This window comes from Rhyacophila brunnea, unplaced genomic scaffold, assembly GCF_057557595.1.
Source record: "Rhyacophila brunnea isolate RB1 unplaced genomic scaffold, BYU_Rbru_1.0 scaffold_77, whole genome shotgun sequence".
In the NCBI taxonomy this organism is placed as follows: Eukaryota; Metazoa; Arthropoda; class Insecta; order Trichoptera; family Rhyacophilidae; genus Rhyacophila; species Rhyacophila brunnea.
The window spans coordinates 600701-607574 of NW_028233347.1; the positions used below are offsets into that span (position 1 = coordinate 600701).

At 24.9% G+C, this 6874-nt stretch overlaps 1 non-coding gene across 1 annotated transcript; it reads right to left on the bottom strand.

The window, feature by feature from the left end:
• Nucleotides 1-200: 200 nt before the first annotated feature.
• On the bottom strand, nucleotides 201-282 carry TRNAL-UAA (transfer RNA leucine (anticodon UAA)). The gene has a single exon. It is a non-coding gene; the product is annotated as a tRNA-Leu (tRNA).
• Between the last annotated feature and the right edge of the window lie 6592 nt (nucleotides 283-6874).

Here is a 6874-nt window from a genome sequence, read left to right on the forward strand (position 1 = left end):
AAATTGATCAAGTATTTTATTATTTGTGCCCATGCTTCTTCTTTAGTTACCATTCCTGACTCAAAACCAAAAACTTAAATAATAATATACATAACTATTTAAAGTCATAATATCGCAACTACACTTTAATGCATGTATCAAATATTTATATATATACGCTTGCATTCTTAAATTTTTGTTATAATATCCAGTACAAAAACTGGTATCAGTGGGGTTCGAACCCACGCATCGTTCGATAATAGATCTTAAGTCCACCGCCTTAGACCACTCGGCCATGATACCTTAAAAAGGTGTTTTTTAATAAACATAAACATAAACATGATGATTATATGAAAGCACCTTGCGCTATGTGCCGCAAATATTGGGCTGTACAAATTTTCAGTGTAAAAGAGCCAAGTACAAAACATAGATAAAATAAGAGACTATACGCTGAAATAAGAACAAAAAATCCTAAATTGCGCACATGTCTATTATTTATAGCTTTGAAATGCTTTTCTTTGCTCACATTAAAAATTTTTTTTTCTTTTCCCTTTTCATTTGATTTGTATGAAATGATGCCCTCTATAAAATTATCAAATCTTTCTTTAATTTTTACAAAACTAAAACTTCAATAAAGATGAACATTTGGTTTTCTCTTCAAAAAAAAACAATACAAAAAATTTTACATCGTTTAATTATATAATTATCGAATTACTATTATATTTATTATTTATATGTTAATTTTCTTTTTATCAATTTTATATATTTAGACATAGCCAGCCCATTGGGAACATTACACAACTCCTTGATACATCTTCCCCTAATCAATCTTCGTCGACTGCTCTTCTTCTCATAAATGAGATGAGTTTAAGTGTCTTGCAGAGTGTGAGAGCTTGCATGTATGCTTCTACTTCGTACTGGATTTTTAACTCCTTAACATATTTTTTATGGTTTTTTGTAACCACCTCATCCCAAGTCATTACATTTGGCATTATTCTTGCCTTACATTTGTAAATTGAGCCAAGTTAATTCGCCAAGATGCCATACTTCATATATTTTTCATTCATAACTTCTGTTAAGATGTCTAGGCTAGTTCTATTTCAATCAACGTAATCTTTTTTTTATCGTATAGAAAACTATCTGGTCTGTTTTGTTTGATTAAAATATCTGTTTTTTTTCTGGTATCAACCTTTGTTTCTGCATTTTCATTTTCCCAAATCTCTTGTACATAAAGTTCTGATCTTTTGGGATTTCTTAAAGTTGTATCGTCTTAATAAGAGGAAATAAAAACATATTACAATTAAATTTATGATGTATTTAGTATATAATTTAGCATAAGTAACGTTTTTTTTATGCCGTGTAATGAATCAAAAAAAAACTTTCGTTCTAAAATACAATAAATAATGATAAACCTTATATAAAAAAAATACTAAAATGTGTTTTTTTAGAAATATATATAATATGTATAAATTGTATTTTTTAAACATGTAAACTGTTTTAAAACTCAAAAAAATGCAAAATTTACTTATTATTGGGAATAATTGTTTTATATAAAAATTATCTGTGAATAATATCTATTTCTAGCCGAAATAAAATTCTGGAATACATACAATTATTTCGAATAAACGTTTTATATAAAAATAATATATGATAAACATATATTTCTAACCGAAATAAAATTCTGGAACACATAAAATTATTATATATAAATGTTTTATTAAAAAATAATATATGAAAAAAATATATTGTTGACCAACAAAAAAAATAAGAATTTATATGCATAAATTGTTTTAAAAAGATATGTATTTTACAAGAATAATATATGAAAAACATATATTATTAGCCAATAAAAAAAATAAGAATTTATATGCATAAATTGTTGTAAAAAGATCTGATTTCAAAAATTCTTAATAATATCTTCTTTATTTTGTCAAGCTATTTTTGATAAATGATATTTACAAGTTTGTTTGCTGTTATCATTTCATGATCTACCAAATTCAAAATGTACAGAATGCCGCCAAATAAACGATTAATTCGGATACAGTGCTCAGGTAAATAAGAAATAATTTGTATAATTTAAATGTGACAAATATTTTAGATAATTTTATATCTGAATGTTTGAGCTTAACATAGAAATATATTTTACCATGCTTCTATATAATTCGAAACAAAAATATACTAATTTATAGTGAAATTCTCTAAACATGTCTATTTAAAAAATAAATACGGCTTTAAAATATAATTATTCAAAAACTATTTATAAAAACACCCGCCTAAACTCCAAAAGTATAATCAACTTTCGCTGTAATTTTGCCTTGAAAAGATCATAAAATATGTTATCGATCTAAATTAACCTTTAAATATAAATTGAAATAAATTTTACTATGATAAGCGCAAGAAACTTGTCAAAAGAACCATTTTTAGGGTGAATATTTGCAAAATTAATGATATTGCATCAAATTTACCAGGTTAAATTTTGAGAAAATTCTCATATAAAGCTTTAACTAGCAAATATTAAATGCAATATGGACATTCTTTGTTTGATCATACATTCAATAACTGGTTTTTATATAAATAGAGTAAAATTACCAACTTTTTTTCGTTTAGTATATATTAAAAAAAAGGTATAAAATTCAAATTTATTTAGATTGAGTATAAAAATTACAAGAATTTGATCCATTTAGAGTATATATTAAAAAAAGGTTTAGAATTCAAATTTATTTAGATTAAGTATAAAATTACTGAATTATCTTCTTTAGTATATATATAAAAAAAAAAGGTTTAGAATTCAAATTTATTTAGATTGAGTATAAAAATTACAAGAATTTGATCCATTTAGAGTATATATTAAAAAAAGGTTTAGAATTCAAATTTATTTAGATTAAGTATAAAAATTACAAGAATTTGATCCATTTAGAGTATATATTAAAAAAAGGTTTAGAATTCAAATTTATTTAGATTAAGTATAAAATTACTGAATTATCTTCTTTAGTATATATATAAAAAAAAAGGGTTTAGAATTCAAATTTATTTAGATTGAGTATAAAAATTACAAGAATTTGATCCATTTAGAGTATATATTAAAAAAAAGGTTTAGAATTCACATTTATTTAGATTGAGTATAAAAATTACAAGAATTTGATAACTTTAGGGTATATATTAAAAAAAAAAGTTTATAATTCAAATTTATTTAGATTGAGTATAAAAATTACAAGAATTTGATCCCTTTAGAGCATATATTTAAAAAAAAGGTTTATAATTCAAATTTATTTAGATTAAGTATAAAAATTAGTGAATACGATCCCTTTAGAGTATATATTAAAAAGAGGCTTTCAATTAGAATTTATTTAGATTACGTTAAATACCTCACCCTTAATTCTTTTTAGGGTTTCTTGACTTACACCAATAACCCTAGCATTTCTTGAAAAGTCTTTAGCAACGTCGTGCAAGTTATTTTTGACAAGGACTCTACAAATTACAATAGCAACACTTTCGACGGCTTCTTTAATCTGTTTGAGGGTATTTAGATGGCACTCGTGCTCAAAAATAAAAGTTTTTTCGAGTGTTTGAATATTTGAGCTATTTTTAAAGTTGAGGATATTTATCATTGAATGTATTTCTGGTTCAGTTGAGTATTTATCGATCAAAATTTTGTATGAATTGATAAAATCGTCTGTTTTGTTATTTATGAATGATTTTGACATTTCCGTAACTAAAATTTTCTTTACTGAATTTTTGTCGAATAAGTTGTGCATTTCCAACAAAGTTTTTTTTTCGTTTGTATCGAGTAAAAGTTGAGAAACGCCTTTTCTTATTCCAGAATCTATTTCTACGAAGCCATCGATATTCATATTGTTTGTTGTTTTTTGCTTAATATTTATACTAAAATTCGTTTCATTTTTAGTGTTTTTTTGTTCAATTAAATTAGAATTGTTTAAATGATTATTTTGGTTTATATTTTTTGTTTCAAGCAAGTGAAATAATTTGTTTTCGACAATGAATCCGCATACTTCTTTATAAAAAGTGTTTTCAGCCCCGAATTTTAGAGAATTAAGCAAATAAACCTTTTTATCTCGATTTTTTATGCACTTAAGAACAATTGCAAACACGGTTTGAATGTAAATTTGCATAATATTTTTGGAATTACACTTAGATAAAATTCTTTTCATCATGAAATAGCAATCAAAAGCATAAAAATTACCCAAAAATAAACATTCTACGCTTTTTTCGAACATTCCAAAAAGAATAAATGAGAGAAACCTTCCAGATACATTCTTATAATTTTTGAACATGTCGTAAACGTTTTCTTTAGTGAATATACGCGGTGTACCTATAACCATAAGCCACAAATAATCTTCTAATGTTGTTATAACTGAATCCGAGGCATCTATTTCTGTTTTAGACACTATTTTTAGCATAAGAGACCTGAAAAAATCATTTGGTGAGCTTCTTCTCAGAACTAAACGAGTTTTTTTTATATCTAAATTCCCAGAAAAATAGTCTAGAATAGTTTCTTTAAAATCTTTGCATGTTTGGCTAAAAAAGAATGTATATTCATTCAATAAATCGATTACCTTTTCTGTATCTCCACATCTAAAATGTGTATATATTTCTCCATAAAGGTATCTGCCATCAAATGAATCTAAGCTGATATCATCACCACCATATTTCATTTCAACAAACAAAGAAACTTGATCTTCTTTATCTTGCACCTTTTCGTCAATATTCTTTCTCTGGAAAATAAATTCTTTATCAGAACCCATATGTTTTGATCTTTTGCAGAAATACTTTCCTTTATTTTCATCGATATATCTTAAAACATACTTTTTATACTTATTCTCAAGAAAATCTTTAGCACACTCACCTGACCCTAAAAAATCATAACAATCTCGAATAAAAGGACAACTAAATAAATCTGAATCTGGAAAATCGAAATCAACATTGTCCATATCACTAAACTGCATATTTTCAAATACACTCACACTACAATCCTTATTGTTTTTTAAACTCAACATATTGTCTGCTAAAAACTTGTTAAAATCGGACATCGTTTTTAGTTCAATCTCTTTTTCAATACAGAGTAGTTTTTCTTGTAACTTTAAATCAAGAAAAGACAATATTTCAAATTGATCTAAATGTGGTTTAATGTAATTTTGTGTTAGATCGAGCTTCGATTGTAGAATTGTTGGATTCATTACTTCTGATATGTATTTATCTGTCCGTGGATGCTGCTGATTCTCTTTTATAAGCTTTTGAAGTGACGAACGGAAATATGAATAGTTCGGGATGCGTGGCAGTGGAAGAATAAAAGGATGTGGTGTCATTTAAAGGGGTATGATTAATAGAATAAATATAAATAATAGCAAATATAAGTGATTAGGATTTGATTCAATTTTAGATCATTGGAATAAATATAAATGATCAATGGAATAATTTATATGAAAAGGTTAAATATATAAAGATTTAGTATATCATAAGAATAAACCTAAGATTTATAAAAATGATGGCGAAAATCACTCTATCTCATCTTATTTGAGAGAAAAAGAGCAGTTTATGATGATAGATCTGGGGAAGATGTATCAAGGAGTTGTGTAATGTTCCCAATGGGCTAATTATGTCTCAATAGATGAAATTGATATAAATTAACTTAACCCATGAATAAAAAATAATTCTAAAATAATAGTAAACAATAAGTTATTAAGGTAAAGATTAAATTTTAGATCATTGGAATAATATAAATGATCAGGGGAATAATTTATATGAAACGGTTGAATATATAAAGATTTAGTATATCATAAGAATAAACCTAAGCTTTTTAAATGATCTAAAGATATAATAATAGCAAAGTGTGTTATTTAAATGAATGATCAGTGATTATTTAATCGAAGGTTCAATAAATAAATATATTTTTATCTATGAATTAATTTTAGTATTATAATTTTAGTTTTTGTTCTCGAGTACACAGCGTTTAATACTTTCGGCTATTTTCTTCTCTCTGAAGTCTTCTTCATACCTCTCCTCTTTTCGATATCCATTAATTCAAGGGGTTTTCACAATCCGGAAGTTTACATATATGCCTCAATTTGTTTGGGTACTATCTAACATGCATTATACAATTTTATGATGATTTATTTTAATGTAGAATATCTTATATATATTTATTGTTGGGCTAAAATGATTTTTAACACTTACATCTTTTTCAAGAAAAATTTCAGGTTGCTTTGCAGAATAAATTTTCTTAACAATTCATTCAAAATTGCCATTTCTAAAATCCCTAATAATACATCTTTTTGCTATAAGACTCATTACGTCAAGTGCCTTTATAAATCCCATTGTTATTAGGTGGTATAATTGTATAAAACCAATAAGTTTTCAAATTAAAAAAAATTATGTAAAATCGGAAATATTATATAGAAAATTGATGCATATATGATGTCACAAATTAAATCATTTTTAAAATGCGAAAGTTGAATCCTAATATGCCTATCCGATGAATATACACCCAAGATTTGTTTAAATATTATTAGTTTAAAAATAAATGCAAAAAAATCGCTAAATTATCCCTTTAGATATAAAATAAATATAAACAAAAAAAAACAATTTGGATCTCTTAGATTTTTATTTAAATATAAACAGCATTAAAAACTGGGTTACAATACATTCATAAAAAACCAAGAAAATTAAAACTATCGTTTCTTATAAAAAAACATACCATAGTATCAAAAAAACATATAAAATATTTGTATAGTAAAGAAAAATTTATAAATATTTTAGCCAAGTTTACATTTGTTTCCAAAGACAGGAATTAATGATGCTGCAAAATAAAATTATATTAGAGTTCATTTTATAATAAAGTAAAAATATCAAGTAAATTGCTAATATGCCATATTATTTT